The following is a 26122-nucleotide window of genomic DNA, read 5'->3' on the forward strand; positions in this document are numbered from 1 at the left end:
TGATATATAATTGAGTAAAAAAAAATTAGTTGCATGGTATGATCCACTTCTGAAATAATTATGATCATGATAATAACATTAGTACAAGTCTTTTGTTTGAACCATTTTTTCTGAGTTCCATATTTTTCAATTTTAAATAGGGCAATGTATCATCTATTAAATAATACCTCCATTAGGGGTTGAGGTGGCACCCTATAATCAAAAACATTGTTTCTGCAGTGAAACATGAATATTCACACTAAGTGGGATAAATAAAGGTTACAAATTGCCTTATGTCAGTTTAGGTCAGATTTTGACAAAAAATATTATTAAATTTTGGAGAGATTTTGGAGTGTTTTGAATATCATTATTGTAGATAAAGGACTGTGAAGCTGTATCGCCAAATCTGGAATATTATGTACCAAACTCTTAGCAATGATTTTCTTGTGTTGGAGAAGTGGGGTGAGTTTATGGAAGACTTTCATTTTCCAAATTATATATATTTTTCCAATAAGCATGTATAATTTGTAATCAGAAAAATGATTTAAAATGTGCATAAAATAGCTAGAAACATTTAACAACTCTATAGCAGTGTTTATGTTATAACATTGATATTTAAATGACTTCTTTTCCCAATTTTACAGACTTCTGTAATATGATTGTATTTCACGCATGCTTAAATTTTTTTCCTAAATAATAGTGTTAGAAAAAACATTTTCAAGAATATGTGATAGTAATGAAAAATTTAGTGGTGAAAAGCAGCCCCTTAGAGCCCCATGTGAGAAATCAGGACCGCGTCTTTCTTACTGCTTTGTAAAGCACTTTATATTGATGGTTATATGGTAGTAATCACACGGAAGAAGCAAATGATGATAGCCAAAATATAATGTATGGGAAAGCGCTTTATGAAAATGTGAGGCCTTACGGAGATATAAGGTGTTATTCGAGTAGCGCTGCAATTCTTAGGGAGCTCAGAATGAATGGAATTGGTGGGATGGGTTTTATTTGAAAATCAGCTGGAATTCCCTCATAAAAGGAGGAACTTGCAGTGTTATATATGCAATATATATGGGATGATTGCTAGTTGATTATTTAATTTTTATCAGTTAATACATGAAGACATATGTTATTCTTAATTTTTACACTTTTTCCTTATTTCTGATCAAAATGCTCATTTGTTATCTTTTCCCACTTAATTACATAATTAGTTTTGTATATAGCTGCATAATAGCTGTATAATGTTTCAGTCACTGTTTTATATGTTGCTGTCCTCCTATTTCTCATTTTGTTAGTGAATAACACCTCTGTGTGCCTGTAAGTCTTATCCACTCCCCCATCCCATATCTAGGGGTTGATTTCTTAGGAAAGATTTTCGGGATTCATTAGGGACTTAAACTTTATTCCGTAAGCATGTATTGAGCACCTACTGTGTATGAGGCTCTGGAGACACAAAGATGAATTTTTAGGATTTATGCATGAGCTGTGTCCATTTTCTGGAACTTTCTCCTTATTCTCCATTTAAATTCCATGTCATCAAGAGTTCCTCTATGAGTCTCCCAAAGTAGCTTAGATTTTTCTATACCTTTCCCTCTCATTTAATCACAAGTGTAAATACACAGTTATTCTGGGAATATTTCATTTCTGCTTTCCTCATAACTCTGAGGACAGGTCCCATTTCTGATTTATTCCCCTTAGAACCCTCTATACCTAGTACATTATACCTGGTATGTACTAGACACTCAAATATCTCAAATAAGTGAGTGCTTGAATAAATGAATTAAATGAACAAACATTTGAATGTGTTCCCTGTTTTGAGAAACTTAGAGCATTAGAGGTGAACAACGGATTGGATTGATAATTTTAATGATGTGTGTTTTCTAGAAAATAAATATTTCTAGAAAATAAACCCCTTTGTAACGAGGTTCTTGGAGGAGGAATCAATGCCAACAACTTATTCAGTGTCTTACAACTTGACATTTGCCCATACTTTGGAGTAAGAGTCGGTTCATCTTAAGTTCTTTCAGCTAAAGCTTTGCTTTTCAGTGCAAATCCTTCTTTATCTGTCATTACACCGTATACCATTAACGTTTACTTTTTGGACTTACCTCGACATCTTCATTTTCTTGTTTTCTTGTTAAAAAAAACTTCAGGACTTTTTTTTTGTACTGGTCTTATCTGATAGCTATACCTATTTTGGCCTTTATTTTCTTATAAAAATTGTTAGTTCCTTGAGGGAAAGGATGGTTTGATCTCCAGTAATTTCTAATATAGATTCATGCAAAAGAAGGTTGGTTATAAAATGTTGGTAGGAGCCTTTAGAAGATCAGTTTTCTTGTGTGTACGTTCTAATGCATCTCTTGGGTCAAATGGAGGATTTTTTTTTTTTTTTTAATGGATGATCATCAAATAAGTATTTAAGTATTAGATCAAAATATATCTCCTTATTTTTTTTTCCTGAAAACATACACTAAATTGTTTTAAGGAAAGATTTTGTAGTCTCATGTTCAAAATTGAAATCTCTTGACTACTATTTCCTTGACTTATTGTTTGCTTCATGGGTGGCTTCTGAATTTATTTCTTAGATTATTACTACTCCGGGCCAACGTTGTTAGAATTGTTGCACCGTGATTTTATTTGTTGCCACTTCCACATTCTAGCTCACCTGGAATCTGGAAGATCTCCACCAAAACACCTTTATAATCCTGTCTGAATATATAAGTGTCACTTGCGAGAGAGGCAACCTCAGGCCCATGAGACTCAAATGAAGTCTCCTTTAATCACAGATCTCCTTGTACACGACAGAAACTGGCAGGTGACTCACCAGGGGTGGAAGCCTGGAAAATAGCCTACCAAGGAAGGTAGTCTTTCCGGTTAACACATCGCCACCCTTTTGAAGCATCCAGAGAACCCGAAGAACAGGAACTGCCAGTCAGACTGACTGAACACTTGGCATTCTTTCATGGAAAGAGGACAACTCATCCAGGGTGAAAGAGGAAGTGGAGGGGGACACGGAATGGGAGGCTAACCCGACATTTCCATTGTTTTGTAGGCTGCCGGCTCTGCTGCAGTGGTAGTTTGGGGGAGGGGCTGTATTGGAATCATGAACTTCTCTTGTTGCCGTCCTAAGTGGATGCACTTTGCCATTTTGTTAGGGAGGGGAGCTTGTAGTTGTCTTATCTTTGTGTTGCTTCAGAATTCAGATTGCTTGTGATCCCTGCTATTTCCTTCACACTGAGGTCTGGACTCTGATTGTAATTCTAGCATCATTGTAAGAACTGGGATTCTTCTATGCCAAATTTCTCAGAGATCTAAGAGCCAAAAGACCTTTTTCAGGCTATTTCTGGCTATGCCCACTTACATGTTTTGAGTGTCAGTTTATAAGTTTACATAGTAAGAGTCAAGGGATTTAACTGCAGCAGGAGTGTTATTTTGATAATTTACTGAGTGTGGTCTTGGGAAGTTCTTGGGGGGAAAAGAGGATTATCTTCTTTAGTTCCTTGTCGCTTGGGGTAGAACTATCCGAAAATAGAATAAGTGGAGAACCAATGGTGAGTAGGCTTTCTAGGGAAATGTGGGCCATCTGAAGACTGGTCAGTCCCCCTGATTCTCTGCTATATGCATACTTCTTCCATCCTTGGCCGGAAGCACTCCAGGCCCAGGCCGAAGTCAGCACTGTGCTCTCCACACCTGTATCTGAGCTGCCAAGTCATGCAGGGGAGATTCACAGCTGAGATTCATTTCTCTCCCCTTCTACTGAATGATTATTCCAAGCAGTTACTGTTCTCTAGAGGCGTCCCCACCCTCCTCACTCAGATGACCTTGCGTTCAGACGTTCATTAAGAAACTCAAGACTTCCTAGAATGATCTCTGCCTATTTCATATCCTGTTTGCCGGCATCCATACGTGGAGTCACAGCTAGTACTGTGTATGAGGATACGCTTTTTTTTCCCAGGTGTCTCCTATCCCCTCCTGCTTCCTCCTAGGCCTTGCTCTCTCAGTCATTGTGCCTTCCTCTCTAGTTCTCGACCTTTGCGTTTTTACTGCTTCTTTCCCCTTGGAAGTAAAGTGTTCTGTTTCCCATTTTTGTTTTTCTTGTATTTACTAACGATCTGTTGATCAAATCCAGTGAATGTACTACATGTAGTCTTTGTTCTGGACCTCTTTGTTGCATTTCGTGCAACTTATCCACTCTCTTCTCCAGGAGTCTTAGCTTCTAGAAGGGAGGGTTTATACTTCTGGTTTTCCTGCTGCTTCTCTTCCTTTACTCACCCCTTGCTGTCGGAATTTAGTTCACGGAGTATTTCTCCTCTCTTCTCATAAACTCTGGCTTTAGGACTTCAACTGCTCACTGGATTTCATCACCATTTATATGCCATGACCATGCAGGTCTCTGCCTTGCCCTGTAGCATGGCATCCAGCATCTGCTGGTTATCACATGTGTATCTGAAAGGCTCTGTAAAAGAACGGGCTGAATGCACCACTTTTCCTCCTAAGCCTTCCCTTTCTTCTGTCTTCAGAAACTATTTCATGACAAAGTTTTGGGCTCTAGAATCAGAACTGGATTTGGATTGTGGCTCTGACCCTTGCTTGATGTTTGATCTTGGTCAAGTCATTTAATTCCCAAGCCTCACTGTCTTTCTTTTTATAATAGGTATTAAAATAGTACCTATATAAGTAGGTTTTTATGAGATAGATCCAAATGCATCCATACAGTGTCAGGCTTAGAGTAAGAATGCAACAAATGTTAGCAGTTACTGGTGATATGATCTCTTTTAGTTACCCTCATCCACTGAGTGATCATTAATTTCTATTTTCTCTAGCTCCTATATTCAGCCATCACCCAGTATGGCTAATTTCTAACTACTGTGTATTTGCAAGTTCTGGAAATTTCTGAGTTTCCTCTTGTTTGATTCTCACTACCACTGCTTGCCTACAGGTTCTCATTGTTGCTTTCCATGATAAAGCCACAGTCCCTTGCCTTCTTTTGTTCCTGTAAATCCAGTTGGGTTCTCTTTGTCTAATATGACCTCTTCCCTGGTCGAAGGCCTTTGGTGACTCTCGTTATGTGCAGATCAAAGATCAAGCTCCTTAACATGGTATACTTGGCTTTCCCCTTTCCCTTGGTGGCGTTTTAGCCTCTTTCCTCACCACTCCTGACTCCAACTCTATACTTGAGCAATACTGTCTTGCTATGCTCCCTGTGAATACCATGACATTTAGGCTTTATTATTCACACTGCTTGAAGTGCTTTCTTTCCTGCTTTTGCCTTACCAACTGCGCCTCATTGTGAGGACTCAGCTCAGGTGTCACCTCCTCCAGGAAGCCTTCTCTGACCCTCCCAAAATAGCTTAACTAGCCTTCCATAGAATCCTATCATTCTCTGTGCTCTTCATGGACTTAATATGTTGGATCATAATCTAGTCACGTGTCTTTCCTTTCACAATCAGTCTGGAAGGGCAGAAACTATGTGTTATTCAACTTTATATTTTTGGGGCTCAGCTTAATGCTTGATATGTAACAGGTGCTCATGAAATGTCTGTTAAATGAGTGACTGAATTAAAGCATGAACACACCTCCAGATGACCTTGGTTTCCTGTTTGTGTGGACCACAGTGTTCTGGGGCGGGGCTGAGTATCAGCCGTTCAAGCCATGGCTGAGCAGCCACGACCAAAATAGGCATCCGACTCTCCTTTCTTCTGAGTCCCTAGTCCTAGACGACAGTCCTGGAGTGAGACTGTCAACTCACGAGTGTCAGACCCCGAATATTATTCCTGTGAAGAATAAAAAGTATTTCACATTATTGCCTAATTCTTATTTTTTTCCCCCCAGAGAACACTTTAATATTTCAAAATCTGATAATGTTAACACTCTCTATTTGCATGAGAACTTCCCTGATGGAGAGATACTGCAGGTGTAAAATTTTCTGAGTGGTGTTTCACCACGGTGGAACAAACTGCTTTCCATCGATATGGAGATAGAGAACATGTATACCCTGAGACAGAACTTCTTTAGAGATGTCTAGTAGACTGACCTACTTTAGAGATTGCCTGTATCCTAATTTCCTTTTATTAAAAAGATGATGGCTGACCACTGAAAAGCTTAGGACATTTTAGAACTATGCTGCCTAGTACAGTGGCCACTAGCTACGTGTGGCTACATGTTGCATTAAACTTAAATTAAAAACTTAGATTCTCAGTCACAGTTGCCACATTACAAGTTCCCAGTAGCCACATATGGCTAACAGCTAGTGTATTGAGCATCTCATATGGAACATTTTCATCATTGGAAAAAATTCTTTTGAATAATGCTGTGTCTGAATGTAAGAGTCTTTTTTAAAGTTTTATTTTTTCATCTTTTAAGAATTTTGTATTAAATTTATTGGGGGTAACATTAGTTAATAACATTATATAATTTCAGGTGTACAACATTATAATATGACATTCGTATACCCAATTGTGTGTTCACCACCCGAAATCTAGTTTCCTTCCAATACCATATATTTGACCCCTTTACCCTTTTCATTTTCCTCTCCACCTCCTTCCTCTCTGGTAACCACTATTCTGTTATCTGTATCTATGAGTTTGTTTTTTTATTTGTTTTGTTTGTTCATTTCTTGCTTTTTGTTTTTAATCCCACATATGAGTGAGATCATATGGTTCTTACCTTTTCTGTCTGATTTATTTCACTTAGCATAATACTCTCAAGATCCATATATGTCATTGAAAACAGCAATATTTCATCTTTTTTATGGCTGAGTAGTATTCCATTGTGCCTCAGCTTCCTTATCCAAATGTCTGTCAAAGGACACTTAGGTTGTTTCCATGTTTTGGCTATTATAAATGATGCAGGGGTCTTGATGGATGATATCGAAACCGCCTTACAACAGAGGGAGTTTTACAGAGCTATGAAATAATGATTCTTACTGGGAACACCATATAATTGCTCTATCATTTTATATGTTGTATATGGCATTATATCACCCTATCATTTTGGGACAACAACATTCACACCAAATAATGTTATATTGTTTTTCTGGTAATTTTCTTATACAACTCAAGAAGGAAAAGGAAGAATGCGGGTTGAGTAAAATAGATTACTTTTTCCTTTGCTTCACGTTATCAGGAAAACTCAGAGGTTAAAATGCATCCTGGAACTAATTACTTACACTTCTTAAAGAAAATGTGTGTTGGGGTGGGGGTGGGGTGGGGAGGGAGGTATGTTTTGATGAAAGGGAAATAAGGAAATTTGTATTGTTGAATACGTGAAAAATAGTTGTAAAATTAAAATTGAGAGAAAGGCAAGATCTTCTACTTTCTATTATCTTCCTCCCCAGTTGCCTTATTTCCTTGGCTTCCAGTGGCCTGAGGGATTTAAGAAGTACACATATATTTTAGTTCAACTGGAACCATGCTGGGAAGCTCTGGCTATCTCATAATACCACAGAACTCACTAGAATATTTCATTGTGGAGCAGCACCATTTTGTACCAAATACCTTGGATACCAGTACCATAGAGGGAAGGGCAGGATTGGAGCAATCATTCAGAAAGAACAGGAGTGACACACCTGTGCAGTCTGTCTCACACACACAATTGCCGTGCGTAAGGAAATAGGAGGCATTCCATGACTGAAGACTCTGGGACACCACTTGGATGGCTTCTGAAACCCGGTTCAGAGGCTACAGCAGGTGGGATCCTTTTCTGGTTTATGGAATGCCGTTTGGTTTCATAGCAGCGTGTGGGGAATTTCTTTGGTTTAACTTTTTTTGAGAGGAGGGATGTGAGCTTGAGGATGAATGGGACTGAACCGCTACTGTTACCTTCCTGTACCTTTTCCCTCTCGAGATGGCTCATTATTAAGGAACTGAATGGAGGCCCTGTAGTACAGTGGAGAAAAGTTCGTGAGAGAGTGAAAAGGGAAGGGTGTATCCTGGGGAACAATCACAATGGTTGTTACAAGGTAGGCAAAATGGGTTCCTGACCAACACAAGTTTATTTTACCAATGAAACTCTTTCTACTTAGCAATGAAACGCTGGCGTTTCAGAAAGTTAATTATTTGTGGAATTTTAGAAAGTTCATGGTTTTTATAAATTTTCAACTGTCTTTAGTCATAATGAGGTTCATTTTATGCCCATTTATACTTTTTCGAGAGGAGGTAGCACAGCTTAGTGTTATAAACTCGGACATTGGAGCAAAGAGACTGGGGATAGAAATCCATGGCCACTGTTTGGACAAGTTATTTAAATTTCCAAACCTTAATTTTATAATCTGTAAAATGGGAATAATATTGCTTACCTCACAGTCAAGAGAAGGATGTTTTCATGTGTGGAATCAAAAAATGAAGTCAAGTTGACTGATTTTCAGAAAGATGTTTAAAAATTAATAAACATGCCATATTCCTTGATCATTCTTCTGATTACATTTGGTCATTTATTTAAATTTACCACACATACCCACTTAGTGTTATAACATTGTAAAGAGGAAAGGCTCTTGGTGAAATAAGTGAGACAGTCTCAAAATCTGTGCTACTGTTAGAGAATCAGAAGATAAAACTATGATGAAAAGAATCTATTTTAATAACAAATTCTTTTAAAATACAAATCTCTGTATTAAAAGAAATCAAAGGTGTCAAGGGAAATGAAACTGGAAAATTCAAAGGGTATTCATTAAAAAAACAAAACACTTGATTATTTGAACTTTTTGCTATTTCGATTAATATCATTTTTCACTGATTTCAAACCAGCCTAAGAGGAATCATGAATCCAGTGTGTCTTCCAGAGAGTTTTGGAGGACAATTTCGACTGATAACATACGTTATTTCAGGTTGTAAAAGTCAGGTTTCATGTGACTTTGACACAGAGGAGGTGGAATAATTGAGTGTTTCTTCCTAGAACATTGTGCAGTGATCATCACAGAAGGAAATGAAGTTCCCTTTTCCTTAACGCCTGGGCTGCTTGGGGCAGCATTTCTGAAGATGTACATTCCATTGATGCCACATATGTCCATGACCCTTTTTGCATCTTATACTAGGTTAATCCCCAGAGATCCAAGGACGGGTAAAGTATAGTTCCAGCCTTGGAGATGTATGTCATCTAGAAGGGAATATGGCTGTGAACACGAGTGATATTGACATCTAATGATGAGTGCCATTACAGGGCGTTGGGAGGTCATAGGAAATAGCTTCTTAGGGCATGAGAAAGAAGGTCGGGACATGGCTTCTTGGAGAAGTTGGCTAAACTGAATGATGAGTAGGACTTAGATGATGAATGCGCAAGAGAGAAAGAGAAGGGCATTGTAGGCTAAGGGAAAAGCATGAGTGTTAATACATTTAATGGCCTGTGTATGCTTGTAAACCCAAGCCTTTCACAGTTAATTGAATATAAAGCAAGATGCAATGAGTCAAGAGCTATAAGGGGAGTGATACAGTTGGGGGCCAGATCATGAAGAGCCAGGTATACGATGTGAGTTGAGGGCTTAGAGTATACGCTCTAGCTTATGGGGAGCTGTTGAAGAATAAGAGTAAATGATCAGATTTGCCTTTTGGATGGGTTGCCATGGCGGCTTGGTGAATTTTAGACTTGAGGCTGAATGGCAGGAAGCTATCATGGTAGGCCAGATGAGGGAGGATCAGATATGCAAGGAAGCAGTGAAATCAGGCTTACAGAGGAGAAGATAGGCTTGAGATGTGCTCAACATGTGAAGTTTAATACTTTGATCTTTTGGCTATAAGGAACGAATGAGATGAAAGAGACCAGAATGACTCCTAAGGTTCTGGTATCGTTATGGATCTAGGGAATGTAGGAGGAAGAATTAGTGTGGCGGCTAAGGCGATATACTGATTTTAAAGTGTCCGTTTGCAAATGGAATGTGAGTCAAGCTCTTGGAAGACGGGTGGCTGGAAGTGTGAATCTGGGTGTTATCAGCATAGAGGTGGTAGTTAGAACCACAAGTAGTTTGATGCCTAAGATGAACATAGAATGAAGAAGGCAGTGGACAGAGAACGAAATCCTAGGGACTATCAGACGGAAGTGGAGGGACGGATGAAAGAAGACAGCCCTAGAGAAGACGGAGAAGAATGGGTCTGAAGGTGGACGTTGTGATGTCATAGAAGCCAGAGGAAGAGACTTTTAAGGAGTTTAAAGTTAAGATAGCTAAACCTAAATCACCTTAAATATTTGTTGGAATAGCAGGCAAGGTAGAATGGGATTGGGAGCTTGGAGGGAACTGAGATTATTTGGGGTAGTCTAGTCAGTGAAGCATGTAGGAAATGATCCGATCAAGGAAAAGTAAAAGAAAATGTGCTGAGGCCTAGCTGAGATTTGAAACTGAACGTACAGTGGCTTCAGTGTATGTGGCTTTCCAGCCTCTGTACAGGAGCAGAGGTGGCAGATGAGTTTGGCCCAGGATTGGGGGTGGGGACGGGGGTTGCCAGGCTGATGCGGCAGAAAAGCCAGGTGTGAGGACGTGGAGGTGCTGGTAAGAGTGGGAAGGAAACGTGGCCAGGAGAGGCCTTAAAAAGAACTGGGAAGAAACAGTTCATGGCCTTGGACGTCTCTGTGCGAGGGAAGAACAGGCGTAGCGAGCGAAGGGCAGGAGTCTGTAGGGTGGTATAGATGTCAGGACAGGGGAGTTCCAGGGTGTAGCAGTGAAAGTGAGTGGCAGAAGTGGCCTGGCAGTGAAGGCCACAATCCCTGCGTAGAGCAGGAATTTCGATTCCACTTGGATGAACTTGTAGGATTTACACTGAATTATAAGACTGAACGTGTAGTATTAAAAAACTGTTTGGATGTTCAAACACATGCTAGATAGATGTGTGTCCCAAATATTTTGAGCAGTGTCTTCCTAGATGCAGGGATATCTCACCTCAGTATCTCTGAGATCCTGTTGAACGCATTCTAGTGTCATTTAAGATGTGGAGAAAGGTCTGCGTTTGTGTCTCTTTAAGGAGAAAAGTAGGAGAAAGCTTTGACAATGAATATAGTTTATGATACTACTTTAAATATTTATGCTTTTTAGAGTTATTTCATTGTTTGCTATTCAGTTTGGTTTGGTGGTTTGAATGATCTATTAAAAGTCAATTTTAATTTGCTATTTTTTTCAGAGAGGGTAGGAAGGAACACATAATTTTACTGGGTAAGAGAATGCATTATTACGAAAAAACCGAAAGCTCTAAAGTAAGTTTAAGTATTTTCTTATGCTAAGGAAGACAATAGATTGATGCTAAATTATGTGCACATTAGTGCACTCCCACAAAAGGTTTTATTTTCACCTTTATGTAGTTATGTATTTGTTTTTTTTTTTTTTTAAAAAAAGCTGCAGGTATCTATGTCCAAACAAATCATATTAGCGTATATTTTGCGGTCTGTGTGCTGGGTGATGTGAGGACATGAAGATGCATAAGACACTGTTCTTGCCCCCAAAGAGCTTCACATTTAGTTGAAAAAACAAGACATAAACAAAGGAAAAGTTATGTAATTATGCAGGATTTAAATAGCAAGATGTTCCATGACTAATGGAGAGATCCATTGTTCAGGCAGAAGTTCTATAGGACTTAAGAAGAAAGGTCATTTCGGGCTGTGGCGGTAAGGGAAGGATGTACTAACTTAAAAAAATGAAGGGGAAGGAAAGGGACTGAAACTTGGGAGTTACTGAAACCTTGATCTACAACTTCTGCCTTACCTTTGGCCTCAATTTCCCAGTCTGTAAAAGGGAGTGATGGTGTGTTGCCTCCCAGACTGTCAGAAGGTGAGACAGGGATTGCAAAACTCTGCAAATAAGGCCTGGTCCTTCCATGATGCAGAGGAGATAAAAATTGCATACCTTTGGAAGGTATGTCCAGTTTTAGACTAGGGTATCATTTCTGTTGTTTAAATTTACCAAGTAAGGTGAAAAGAATTAGCATTTTGCCAAAAGTTTGACCCCTACCCCACCACCAGTAAGGAAAGACTCATAAAATTTTAGACCTTTTAAGCAAACTAGTAGACAAATTGCTACTTTGGGAAGAAAATTGTTTCCATGACCATACATCCTTTTTAATTTCTTTATTTCCTTGAGAAAAAAATGATGATTAATAAGGAAGAGGATCTGGATCCCAAGTTAGGAAGAAAATATTTTGTAGTTCAACCTGTTCACCTGGTGTCCTTAAGGAAGTTCTGTGGAAGCTGCAGATTGGCTAGTGGCCACTCGAGTGAACCTAACCGGGCCCCTGGCATTTGGGGGACTGCGGTCTCAGAGTTCATGGGTTTCTTGAATATAGGGACACGGCGTCAGTCATTTTGACTTATCGTTAATTGCTTTGGAAATATGAATGGTGTTCCTTGGGCAAGGAAGCTTGTACCCAGACTGTAACTAATGTGGACCCTTATATAACCAGTCATCCATGTTTATGTATATGTTTATACTTGTCTCAGTTCTGAAGACTTTGAGGAATTCAGGGTTCCTGGAGCTTTTAGTGCAATGATGATGAAAATTGGACCCTCCGAGAGTGTCTGTGTAGGGTGGTGGCTCCTCTTCCTGTGGTTTACCCTTCTCTAAGGTGTTGGCAGTAAGATGCGCTAAATGAAAAATTTCTGAAACAAATATTTTGAGTAAGGAACTCTTTTCCTGAATGCACACACTCCCCTACATACTCCATTGCTCCTCCCCTTCAGTACTTTTGGAACTGGTGATTCAAGGGTCATAAGCAGGACTTTTTCCTATGTTGGTAGATTGGGGACCTAGAGCTAAGAGAAGGCAGGAGGTGTGATAGAAAGGTGTGACAAAGTACAAATGGAAAAGAGGAGAGAAGAGAGTGGAGAAAACATGCATTACAACTACAGAGGCAGGGTAGAGTCGGCTAGTAATTCTCAGTGACATCTACCCCTACCCCATTCTAAATGTCCATGTGTGACTCAATGTCCTCAGAGGACACACCCAGGAAAACCAATGTGAAATGGTGTGACTTGAGTATTGCAAATATGTGTGTATGTGGTGAGTGTCAGTCAGAGGTAAGCCCTAATGCAGTTGCCACCAAGGTCACAGTGTGTGATGCCACTGTGGGTAAGATTACTTGCAAGAGGCACAGCACGCCTAAGCTACCCCTTAGTGCTGCTCTTCCCCTATGATTTCCCTATTTTCAGCATCCAGTTTGGTGCCTGTGTGACTAACTGGGTGAATGATTGATGACTGTGGCCCCTGTCGTTGGTTCTGTGACTTGAATCATTCTAAAAGGAATGAGATGGCTCAGTGAATTTGTGTCCTGCTTGAGACTTTTGTAACAGCAAATAAAGTATTACCCAGTTAGATTGCAGGTTCTTACCCTGGAGCCCTTGGGAGCCTCCAGATGCCTGAGAGCCTCATGAAATGGGATGCAGAGTTAGGAGTTAGGGTTTGCTAGGGAGAGAGACAGGGGACTCTATGACCTAAACAGGCTGAACAGCAGTGCTAGAACCCAGCCTAATTCTCCATGGGCATTACCCTCTATTTCCAATATCTGTTATAGGTTCCTTACACTCACAGCCCACCTATCACTCCTCCCTGGCTATTAACAAATTGCCCCTCATTATGAAAAAAAGAGAAGCCACACTTCCAAGATTATCTTGGCTTTGAGCCTTGCATGTGTCATGATGGGGAGAAGGCCAGCACCCTGTACCCTACCTCCTGCTTATGACCCTTTGCCTAATGCCCAAGGTAAGAAGACACGTCCAGACTGAATTATAAGGAAGGACTTTAACGGCAAAGCTGACTTTATGGAATCATTGCTCAGCAGACACAAGGATGTTTATGAAATAACAAAAGAAGACCAACTAGGCCAGAGGTCAGAGGACTTGATGCTGAGTGCCCTTTGGCAATTCATGCCACTCTCCTGTGGGTTTTCTCCATCTGTAAAACTTGGGCGGGCACTGATTACCTCCTGATGGTGGCATGAGCATGAGTTGATAGAAGGAGTGGCTGTGGAGGTTTGAATGTTTTTGCAATTAAAAAAAATTAAAATGAAATGATGTTTGGTGATTAATGGCGTTTTCCCTCCTAAAATAAATTCATTAAAAAATTTTGCGGGCTTCGAAAATGATTTATTTGATATAGGCATCCAAAGCACAATTGATAATAATTGATACTTCTAGGGAATTGTTTGAAGGATCAACAATGCATGCATGCATTTATTCATTATGTGCCAGGCCTGGTAAACATACTTCAGCCCATACTTCCTTTTGACACATAAGCTATGTACTTGGCCACATGGTTTTGGGTTTTGTAAGTCTGCTTTCCTCTAAAGAATGCTACTGGAATTCGCTGTGTGAAACACACCACTGACTTATTGCTGGGATATTTTCGAACTGGTTTGTAACTACTTTGACTGCACCCTATGTGTAAAACACTAAAGCTGTGGCTCTCAAACTTTAGCATGCATCAGAATCACTTAGAGGGTCTGTTAAAACACAGATGGCTGGGCCCCACCCCAGAGTTTCTAATTCACTAGGTTAAAAGTAGGCCTTCATATTTGCATTTCTAATAAAACATTCCCAAACGATGGTGATGCCGTTGGTCTGGGGACCACACTTGGAGAACCACTGCATTAGAGATGTTTGCTTTAGACCTAAGGGCCTTGGAAGCTCTGCTCCTCCTGGTAAATCAGTGTGGTTTCATTATGGTTAATGTGAATCATGTTTGTGATCCTGGTTCCCTTTTTGCTTTGCTTCAGAAATTCAGATTCAAATCTGTGGCTCAACTTTAATAAAAGTTAAACCGTTTACATTTAAACTTGGCTCAGCTTTGATCTCCTATTTTCCCCATTCTGAATTTTTACCTGCTTATATTTTGCAATTTTATTATAAATTCCTATAAACTGACTGTTTTGTGGAATATAGCATAGGCTGATAAATATGATTACAGTGTTCTGTTACTGGGCCTTTGGCTTTCAAATCAGCTGTAAAATATAATGTTTTAATTGTTTAATGCGTTAGCTATGGGAGTACTTTCTCCAGAAGGGTTGGATTATTAATAGCACCTAACCAAAATGAATTGAAAAGAAAAAAATTATATCAGTAGGTGAGAGAGTTCTAATAAAGTTCTAGTAAATACACAGTTTTTTTTTTTCTTTCTTAAACTGGCACATAGCTAATATGATCTGCAAGCAGAAATGTTTATTTTTTATTGTTTTATTGAGAGCCCTACTATAGTCATGTGCCACATAGAGATGTTTTGGTCAGCGAGGAACTGCATATGTGTGTGGAGGTGGTCTCATAAGGTTACGGTGGAGCTGAAAACTTCCCATTGTCTGGTGATGTCGCAGCCATCTGAAAGTTGTAGTGCAAGGCATCACTCGCTAGTTTGTGATGATGCTGGTGGAAACAAACCTGCCTAGCTGCCAGTTGTATAAAAATATAGCACATACAGTAACAGTACAGAATAGTTGATAATAAAGGATCATTACTGGTTTATGTAGTTACTACACTTTTATTTTTTATTTATTATTTATGCCTACAGTGCCTGGTCTTCCAAGGTGGTCTCCTATCCAAGTACTAACCAGGCCCGACCCTGTTTAGCTTCCAAGATCATAAGGGATTGGGCTTGTGCAGGGTGGCATGGCCCTAGACCATGGACTGTGGCTCCACTGGGGCGTGAACCCAGGACCTTCTGTGTGTAAAGCAGATGTGCTAACTGCTACACTATAGAACCACATCCTTACTACACTTTTTATTGTTATTTTAGTATGCTCTTCCTACTTATAAAAAAGTTTGCTGTAAAACAGTATGCTGTTCTGCTGGCAGTGGCCTCATACATCTCGTGCTTACCATGTCTCTTGATTGCATCATTTTCGCTAACTCTTGATTTAATCTCATGTTGTTTTGCGCAGTCACATGCTATACAGCCTAGGAGCAATAGGCTACACCACACAGAGCCTAGTGTGTAGTAGGCTGTACCATCTAGGTTTGTGTAAGCGTACTCTATACTGGTCACAAAATGACAAAATCACTCAATAATGCATTTCTTAGAACATATCCCCATCGTTAAGTGGAGCATCTCTGTATAAAACACACTGTATAGTGTCTTAGGTTGTTGGCTGCGCAGAGGTGGGATGGAGTGGTGAGAACAGTGAAGGAAGAACTAATTATAGTCACCGGAGGAGTTTGTGAAATGGGCTGCTGGTTTACTAGGCCTGGGCTTGGGGACTGCCTTTGTACGTAGTATGCCAGGAGATTCCAGCTCAGGGGGCTGGGAGTTTTTGTAGCTCTGACTCCGTTAGCATTGGGGAGAAAATTGAAAAGCTGGCTGTTGTTGAAAACGTGTTCCAAGTCTATCCAGTTTTTGGATGGGGCGTTCCCATTCAGATTTTCTGCAACTGAGTGAAATCAGATAGTGTAATGGGCATGATGTCATTTGCATTACACAGCCCTAGCTCCACAAAATACTCATTATGTTAGATGGTAGTTGGAAGCAGTCTGTAACTAGTTACTCTCTCACCCTCTGTCTTTCCTCCCTGTCTCTTTCTCTTCTACTTTTAGCTTTAGGGAAGACACTTCACCAGCAGCTTTGTCTGAAAACAATTTGGAAGAAAGGAATGGGAATATTTGGTAGAAAAAATTCTCAGGGTTTTTACTCTGAGCCTCCTCCAGGAGAGTGGAGTAACACTGCACACTGCAATATGAAAACTAGCTCGGACTAGAATGTGATAACACCACACCAGATGGGGAAAGTTGGGGCCTGGACAACTTCACATTCATATGCTAACATCACACGCACAATCTAAAAAGGTCAGGTGTTCTTTTGCACTGCTGCCTCTGGCTTTCTTTTTATCAGTTTAGTGAAAGAATCATATTTATCCCCTGTAGTAGTATTACTAATTCAGATTTTATTTTTCCTGAGAGCTACCTGGATTTAGGGCTCAATGGAGGCAGTTTTTATTTAAAAGGCATTTTTCTTAAATAGACATTTTAGAATAGCTTCAGATGTATGGAAAAATTACAGATATAGTATAATAGAGTTCCTATATACCCCAAACCGTTTCCTCTATTATTAATATCTTACATCAGTAAGGTACATTTGTCACTGCTAATGAACCAATAACCATATGTTTTACTAACTAAGCACCACAGTTCAGATTTCTTTAGTTTTTACCTTTTCTAACGTTTCAGAATCCCATCTAGGATACTACATTAGATTTAGTTGTCATGTCTCCTTGAGCTCTACGAGATTGTGACAGTTTCTCTGACTTACCTTGTTTTGGGTGAGCTTAAAAACTTGAGGACGACTAGTCAGGTATTGTGTAGACAAACCCTTCAATTTGGGTTTGTCTGATATTTCTTGTGGTTATGGGGTTTTTGGGAGGAAGACCACAGAGGTGAAGTACCATATTTCATTACTTCACATCAATGACATCATTATATGTTACATATGTAGATACTATCAACATGACTTAAGACTATTGATGTGAACCTTGATCCTGTGGCTGAGCTCGTGTTCATCCCATAAAGTCCCATAAAGTTACTCCTTTCCCCCCATTTCCATGCTGTACGGAAGGCAGCCATTATGCTCAGCCCACATTCGAGGTGTGGAGAGTTATGCCCCACTTCCTGGTGGTGGTGGTGGGGCAGTGTGTGCATACATTATTTTGTACTCTTCTGCTTAAGAGATTTGTCTCCCCCGCCCCCCACCCACTGCCATTTATTTATTTCTTCACTCATTTAGATCGGTATGGAGTCATGCATATTTATTTTATATTTTAGGTTATAATCCAACACTACATTGTTTTGTTGCTTAAACTGTTCCAGCTTTGGCCCTTGGGAGCTCTTTCAGTTGGTCTCTGTGTCCCGTTTGGACATACCCTCATCATTGTGGTATTATTATTATTTTGTACTCTCTTGTTCCGTGTGGCACTATAAGATGCTCCAGGCTCATTTTATATATTCCTTTCCCATCCCCAGAATCAGCCATTTTCCCAATGAGCCCTAGTTCTTTTTATTGATGAATGGTATTAGAAACCAGAGTCTGGGCACTGGATGTCCCTGTTGCTTCTGGGATGTCATTGCTTCTAGGTCCTCTTACCTGACCAAACAAGGAAATAGGTATATGTATACTAACCCTTATATATCTGTAAGTACTTATATATCCGTCTGATTCTATATGAAACCAAACATGAGTTGATACTGATACCTCCAACTCCAGTGTAGCACTACACAGCTCATTCTATTTCTCCCTTGCTTGTCTGCAGACTTCCACTCCAACAGTGGAAAACTGGCTCCTACCATCTGCCATCCATTTATTTATATATACCGTGGTTTCAGAATGGTTAACTGGTACCACCCCTACCCTCATCTTATCCAGCTGGAGTTCGGTGCTTATTTGGCATTCCCTTTGCCTTTAGTTACAGGGTCTGCATTCACTTCCAGAATTGCTTAGGTCAGCGCTGCTTCCCTCTCTCTCCTTTGAGTGAGGTCATTTCATACATTTTAATACAATTGATTCTCATGTCGTGGTCTGCATTCCATACTGGTATCTCTAGACTGTCTAAGTGCTTTTCATTTTTTTCTAATTTTATGTATTGAGGTTCACTGTGCCGTAAAGTTCTGTGGGTTTTAACAAATGCTTTGTGTCCTGTATCTACCATCACAGCATCACATGGAATAGTTTTACACCCTAGAAAAAATCTCTATGCAAATGAAGGCATTTTTAAGTTGGAAAGTGCTGCTGGGTGGAAGAAATAGGAATAAATATTGGAATACAGTTTCGTATGGGAAAAGGCAAAGGCTGATGGGGCCTTGTTTGCTGCTCTAGAAGGCAGGGGTTAGAGACTAGATGATATGTTTAGATTAGAATGAAGTGACATAACTGAGGAAATAGTGGGTGGGTTTTTCATTTTAGCAAAAAAAAACAAAAAACAAAAAAACCCCCCAAAACCCAGAAGTCCTAGTTCAAGATGTTTTAGTGCCTCTGGTTTAGAGCTGGCGTGGGAGGCCGTTGGCGGACCTTCTTTCTCAGGCCCCTCCTCTTCCTAAGCATTACAAAGGCCTTAACTTACCGTTTGGTTTAACATCCTTCTGAAAGTCCTGCCAACCAGTTGCATCTGAAAGCAGTTCTGCTTTTAATTCCAGCTGATGTTCAGAAATTGGTTTGCTGTCAGGCTGTTACCCGGCTGATGCTCTAGTTGGGTTGCGGCTGTGGACGGGAACTAGTTCCTGAGAGCAGGCCAAAGTTAATTGAGGAAGAAGTGGGAATGGGACAGGTAAACTCTGAAACCTTCTTGTGTGGCCAATATTGACCTATCAGGTTTATCAAAAAGCCATAAATATATTAGGATTCTATTCACAAGGTTGTGGGAATGGTACTTAAGACCCCAAAATTCAAACCTGCCACCAATTTATTAAGTCATTTACCTGTGGGTGACTGTTCAGTACAGTGGGGATAACGGCGCTGTACTTTTTCTTACTCAGAAGGCTGTTTCGAAGATAAATGGGCAAAAAACATGTGAAATCGCTATAGTATCTTTCCGCACTCTTCTCTTGTGAGTACCACTTTCTCCCTTTCTCTCAACATGGCTTTGGTGTTTGACTCTGCCTTTTGAACTCTACCCTCTGTCCGGAGGTCAACCGTCTATGGTTCAGTTGTCCTTATTGTATGGATGATTCCTACAACTCTCCTAGCCCTTTATTTTAAGTTTCAAGCCACATTTATCTTTTGGCCAAATATTTCTATCCGAATGTCTCTCTACAAAATCAGGGTTTAAAAATTAGAATCATCCCAAACCAACTGACCTTTTAGTGCTTCTTACTTTTTCCAGGATAAGTCTTCCGGGCTTCCAGGTACTGGAGCTCTCTTGGCTTTTCATCATCCCTAACCTGAACCCCCTAGTTCACCTGGAGCTCCTTTCGTAATGTTTCCCTCCCGATCTCCTCCACTGCTGACCTGTACTGTAAGAACAGATACTTAACTATGCCCACTGCCCACAGTCCAGTCTACTACCTTCTAGCTTGTCTTCCAGCCTGTCCTTTACTGTTTTTAGTCTGATTTTTTGAACTTAAATTTAAACTCTTAACTTGGCATTCAAAGCCAACCTGCATTTCTAGCTTTGCCTTCCAACTCAATATATATAAACTCCATGTTCCTTCCTGCTTCTGTCGTTCTCATTCTCTCTCCCCCCCCTTTCCTTTTTTTTCCTCCCCCTTTCTCCCTCTCCCTTCCCTTCTTTCTTCTCCTCCCTTTCCTTCCCCTCTCCCTCCTCCTTTTCTCCCTCTCAGTGTAAATTTTAGAGGCAGAAGTCAACTTGCAAGGGAGGGTACAGGGATATGGATGGGCTTTAGCTTAGTGAAAAGAGAGGACCTTTCCAACAGAGCTGCAAGAGATGGGGAAGGTATCATGGAAGAAGCCCACCTGCTACCTCTCAGTTCCCAAGCCTAGGGACCCCATTAAAGCCCTCATTTTCTTCCACCTCTGTAGCATGCGGCTTCTCTTTTTTTGAAGCCGCTTCCTCCCCTGTCCATGACACTGCACTTCTCAGATTGCATCTCTGGTGTTTCTTCCGCCTCCTAAATGAATTTCCTGTCTCTTTTCTCCCTTTTCTTTGTTCTTGAAAATTTTTCAGGCTCTTAGGGATCACCTTTTGAGAAAGATGCCCAAATGAGAACCCCAGCCCTATCTTTGGTTTGTCCTTGTTTCCCCATTTTCTTGACAGATGTTTCTATTTGGGTACTTTTGTGTCCAAATTTGAACTCATTTCCTTCCTTTTGAAACATGTTCCTTCCCACTCCCCACCCTCCTCACCCCGGTTTTCCCTGGTTGATTAATGGCAACAGAAGTTGGCAGACTTTTTCTGTAAAGGGCCAGACAGTAAATATTTTTGTCTTTGTGAGCCATAAGGTCTCAGTCACAACTACTCATCTCTGTCTTCGGAGCACAAAAGCCTCCATAGATGATATGTAAACAAAAATAGGTACGGCTGTGTTTCAATAAAACTTTACTTACAAAAACAGGCAACGAGCTGAAATTGGCCTATGGGCCATAGTTTGCCGACTCATGATCCAGGTCACCTAGACCCCAAATTCAGCATTCTTTCGATCTTTCTAGTACTTTTGTTAGCTCTCTTTATGTAATTTTCAATTTCCACTAATTTTACTCTTATGAAAACTCGTACTTCTAGACCACAGCTCTCCCCCGTTCACTAGTAGACAGAATGACCCTTTTACATGTTACTCTCCATCAGTTTACACAATCAAAGCCCTCTAGGGATTGCCCTTTGCCTGTATAATATACCTAAAATTCTCTAGGTACAGCTCTTCCCACAGTTTTGCCTCCAACCTCTCTCTCGCTCCTCTGTGGACACTCCTCCAACCACACTGGCCTGGTTTGTGTTCGAATGTTGGTTCTCTCTCTACTCACCGCCGTTTTAGTCTCGGTAGTCTCTCCTTCCACTTACTGAAACTTGCCTTTGGACCTCAACTCTGGTCTCATTCCCAGGTGAAGCTCTGTCCCGGCCCAGTGATTACTCCTCCTCCTGTTCTAAATAGTGCTTTCGATGTTGTCACTTACCTATTTAGTTGAAAGTGTATTGGTCTGTTATTTATATCTTCATGGTGGTCCCACTTCTCCATCTGAACTTTATGAAGCCGTTAAGGGGAGCCCAGTAAATGCTCAGTTGACATGCGTAACAGTCGTCCATAGAACTCTATCTTCCAGACCTGTTTTTGGAGAGTTCCTATCTTAGTTAATGGCACCGGTGATCATCAGCCTTGGAGACCCTTTGTGACCACTTCTCTTTCATCCTCCGCCTCACCTCTGAATACAGAGTCCTTTTGATGTTCCCTCCCTTGTCTTTCGCATCTGCCTCTTCCTCTCCATCCCCTCTGCTGCTGGCTTAGCACAGGTCACCTTCATCCTTCACTGAGACCATTGGAATAGCCTTTAAACATGTATCCCCACTACCAGCTTCTCTTCCTTATAATTCCAACATCCTTATCTGTAGGGATCGGACATGTGGATATGATCCTGCAACTTCTTGGATCAAAACCTTTCAGTGGCTCCCTATTGCCCTGGGGTCAGGGCTAGCCTCCCAGTGAGCCATGTGGCTGTTATTAATCTGATACCCTACCCTCTCCAGCCCTATTTCTGACCCATCTCATTTTCATAGCCTACATTCAGCCATGTGTAACCCCTAATAGGTCCTCTGTGCATTTGAACGTACTTCCCCTCTGTCTCCCCATCCCTGGTCCACCTGGGATACTGCTACCTGAATTTCTAGGCAGGGCACTCATGTCTTTTCTTCTGCAGAGCTTTCATTTCTCCTTACCCCCAAAAGAGCAAAAGAAATAAAGGTGTTACTGTAAGACAACTAGTAGGAGAGAGACTTGGGCTTCATGCGTTTTCTAATGTCCCTCCAGGTTCTAAAGTTAACCTAGAGTCTGACCTTGGTTTATTTATATCCCTTTTTTATTTTTTTTTAACCTGACAGCTTCAGTTTAAAATGTTAGGATGGGAATAGAGCAGGAGGGAATAATTATTTCATTGCAAATATTTAATATACCCGTGTTTACTCTAGAAGAGTAACTTAGCCTCCGGGGCAAAATTTACTAGATTCTCCATCTCCTACTACTTCTTTCTTGTGGGAATTTGCCCTCAGAGGTGGCTCACTGTGGGGCTGACAGCCCTCCCCAGGCGACCCAGAAGGCTGCAAAGAAGAAAGAAGTCTGTGAGGCTGCTCAGCAGGAGGGTGCCCATAAAGTACCTTGCTGACCTCCACTCATGATCAAACGGCTACCTGCTCCCTTTGTTTAATACCTCACCCTGACAAGGATAGAGTATGCTTTCTTCTGGACTGGCCCCCCCAGCAGACAAGAGAAGACACAAGATTATGCAGAAAGTGCCCTTTTAAAGTGTTTTTAATGTGGGGGATACACAGGATGGAGAGGAAACACAATTACAGTGGTTCCTCTCTCACGTCAGGGTCTGCTCTGGCAAGAAGTCCTTGGGGACACCTTATTGGAGGAGAAGGGCGTTGCCTTCTTAGTTCTGGGGATCAAGGAGGGGGAATCATAGCACAGCGTTTTAGAGAGCCTAAGGTGTCCTTAATTTAATTTACATTTTCAGTTCCTTGGGCATTGGTGTCAAAGATTGAGAGAGACACATACACACAGCACTTTAACATACAGTAAACCATTTTTATCTATCCTTAGGTCTCTCTCGGCAGAGAAAAAATATTTTAGTCCTCAGCGATGTCCAGTCTTAACTTTATTCTTGATTTTTCATTATGGGCAGAGAAACTTTGAAAAATTTTAATACAAAAGAGTTTTACTGTTGCCGGAAGATATATTTTTTTAATGCTAGTTCATAAGGGTAATGGGCTTTGAGTTGAAATAATTCTAAATTTAAATTTATAGTGATTCTGTGGGTATGTTTAGTTGGGAGAGTTATTGCGAGCATATTAGAGACAGATTCTTTAGTGGTCTTAGAATGTCTTGCTGTGTGGAGTTCAGAAACTGTTTTTGACTTGGAATCGTAGAATATTAGATATGAAAAGGACGTAAAGGCTCGGTCCTCCCTCCTTTGCTAGGGCAGGTGCCAGGTGACCTGGTACCAGCGCTGTGGTCACAGCCTGGAGCTCTCCTTACCCCCTTCACCCCCTGCCCTTTCTCTAACCACACATAGGATCCAGACTTAGCAAGATGAGAATTTAAAAAAGAGTGTTTTCCTTCACTTTAAACTTCTATCAAAACTGGTAAGCTTTACTTTGTTCAGGTTTTGCCTGATCATCTTTTTCTGATTGGTTTTAATCTGTGGTATTTGTTAGTGTGCTTTTAACACAGACTTGTCTGATGTTATACACATGAAGATAAAAAATCAGCAGGGATGTAGGATTTGCCTCTTTTACCCCCTTCTCCTTTAAATTCCTTCCCACAGCCATGGATGTATTGTGTGTCTGTAGCACATGACACTGACTCAGGTCCTTCAGGCAGCTGACTAATGGGACCTGAGCTGCCTGCTGCATTTCACCGGCCCCAGCACAGACTCGTCATGCTTAGCAGCTCCTGCCTCGTGCTTTTATTGAGAGCCATCAGGTGACACCATCAGGCTGGTGCCAGTCCCACTGGCCTTGGCAGTGAGGAGGCAAGGCTGGAAAAACGAGGGCTGGCCTTTGGCAGGGAGCACCCTCAGGTGCTGATGGCACGAGTCTTACCCAAGTTCCTAGGGAAGACAGGTGATGTGATGACCCAACATGCCAGAAGGCTGGCTTTGGGCGGAACAGAAAGCAGCGGGCAAACCTGCAGTAACCCACAGGCAGATGCAGTCACAGCAGCCTTGAGGGATCTTCCCTGAGTCTGGATCTTGGGTTGGCCTTCGCTGCTGGGTGACCTTAATCAATTCCATAACTTCACTAAGCCTCCATTTCCCTGTCTGTAATGGTAAGACTTACCTTGCAGGTGGTGAAGGTTAGAAATAACGCAGGGCAGGCATCTAGTAGGGCTCTTGGTGAGCTCAAGACACGGTAGCCATTATTTGTTATTAAAGACCACAGCCACACACTTTCTTGTTGGTTGTTAGTACAACCCAGTAAGAATGTTTTTCCTCTAGGAATTTGAACTCTCATTTTTAAGCCTGGTGGTTTCAGCTGAAAGAGAATTGTGAAATGCTTTATCATATCTTAGGTTCTTTTGTTATTTCTAGAATAAGACTTAGAAATGTTTTAGAGTCGAGCCACCTAGCCATCACAGATGTAATGTGATCTGAATATCCCAGATGGCTGGCTTGAGGCCCATGGAGTCTAGGTGAGTCTTCTACCTTTGCTCAAGTAAAGAATTGTTTGTTTGTTTTTTTCTTTTTATATGCTAGATCCCTCTGCTTATCTCAGGCTCAAAATGAATATTAAGGAGCCAGAAGTTTCCTGTCTTTGATCAATTCTAATGCCTTTTGTGAGGGGAAATGATTGTAAATTATTACGAGTTAATTAAATGAGTGTTTCCGTTGAGTCTTGCGTGCAGGCTTTTATTCATGCCTGTTTAGAATCATGTGGCATCAGAGCCAGGAAGGTTTTGAGACAGTCCTCTCATTTCATGGACAAGGAGACTGAGTCAGGGATCTAAGGGGCTTGCCCAACTTTTACAAAGTGATGCCAAGAAAAAGCAAACATTGGTTAAGGGGATATATTTGGGGAGGGTAGGGGTGCTGGAGATCTGGGCATGTCAAGGGAACGGAATATGATTCTTGGGCAAGGGGACTGTGTAGTCTATGCGTTCCTGGTGTGCCCGGGGCCATCTTGGCATGCTTTTGTATTTTATTAAGTGCTGTCACACAATATTTATTACACGATAAAATATTATCTTCTCTATTTTATAGGTGAAGAAGTTGAGGTGATTAAATGACCTTCCAATTCAGCTCATTAGTCTAAATCAACAGATTTATGTTAGTGTTTACTTGGTTTAAGGAACTCTGCCAGGCCCTTTGGGGGAATGTGAAAGTGTCTGTAATGGAGCTTACAGACTTAGTTATGAGTATATGAAATTGTATCTGATTGTTCAAGGGCAGAGAGATAACTATTAAGGTAATAACCAAGGTAGGCATTTGGAGAGTGGAGGGATCAATGTGCATGTTAAGATCTTCCTGGCAGAAGTCCCTTCACTTGTCTCCCGTAGCTGTATCATCTACACCAGGTGCAATCGGTTACCCATCCCGCCTGCAGCCCCAGGGAGCTGCTCTGGGAATCCTGAGCACTTGGCAGGAATCCCAGCCCTAGGAGTAATTCAGTAAAGGTTTGAATGAATTGCAAAGGTGAAGAAAGAAAGGCTTTTCAAGCAGAAACAACACCATGAGCAAAGGTGTGGCGTGTGATAGTGAGGAGTCGGGCCTGGCTGGAAGAGCTGGTTTAAAGAATGGAAGTGTGAAAAAGAAGTTTGGATAAATTAGTGGGGAGGCAGAAAAAGGGGATCGCAGAAAGCCACGTGGAGCAGAGTGAGTTTATTCTGAAGGTTCTGGGAACCCACTAGAGGCTTGACAAGGAAAGGAGATGAGAGCAGCATTTTGGAAAGGGTCTTTGGGCGGTGAGGTATAGATACTTTTTTTTTTTTCTTTATATCACAGAAGTTTTTAATTTGATCTAATTCAATTTATCAAATTTTTTGTCACTTTTGATATCATATCTAAGAAATCATCACCTAACTAAGCTAAGGTCAGGAAAATTTACTC

The 26122-nt window shown here is 40.9% G+C and overlaps 1 protein-coding gene and 1 pseudogene across 1 annotated transcript in view; one reads left to right on the forward strand and one right to left on the reverse strand.

The window, feature by feature from the left end:
• The window catches only part of PRKCH (protein kinase C eta), a 196036-nt gene that overhangs the window by 27457 nt on the left and 142457 nt on the right, over positions 1-26122 (forward strand). The gene's annotated exons all lie outside the window — the stretch shown is intronic.
• Positions 15434-15552, reverse strand: LOC118601391 (annotated as a pseudogene).

The sequence above is a fragment of the Rousettus aegyptiacus genome, unplaced genomic scaffold (genome assembly GCF_014176215.1).
Source record: "Rousettus aegyptiacus isolate mRouAeg1 unplaced genomic scaffold, mRouAeg1.p scaffold_m13_p_3, whole genome shotgun sequence".
NCBI classification, from domain to species: domain Eukaryota; kingdom Metazoa; phylum Chordata; class Mammalia; order Chiroptera; family Pteropodidae; genus Rousettus; species Rousettus aegyptiacus.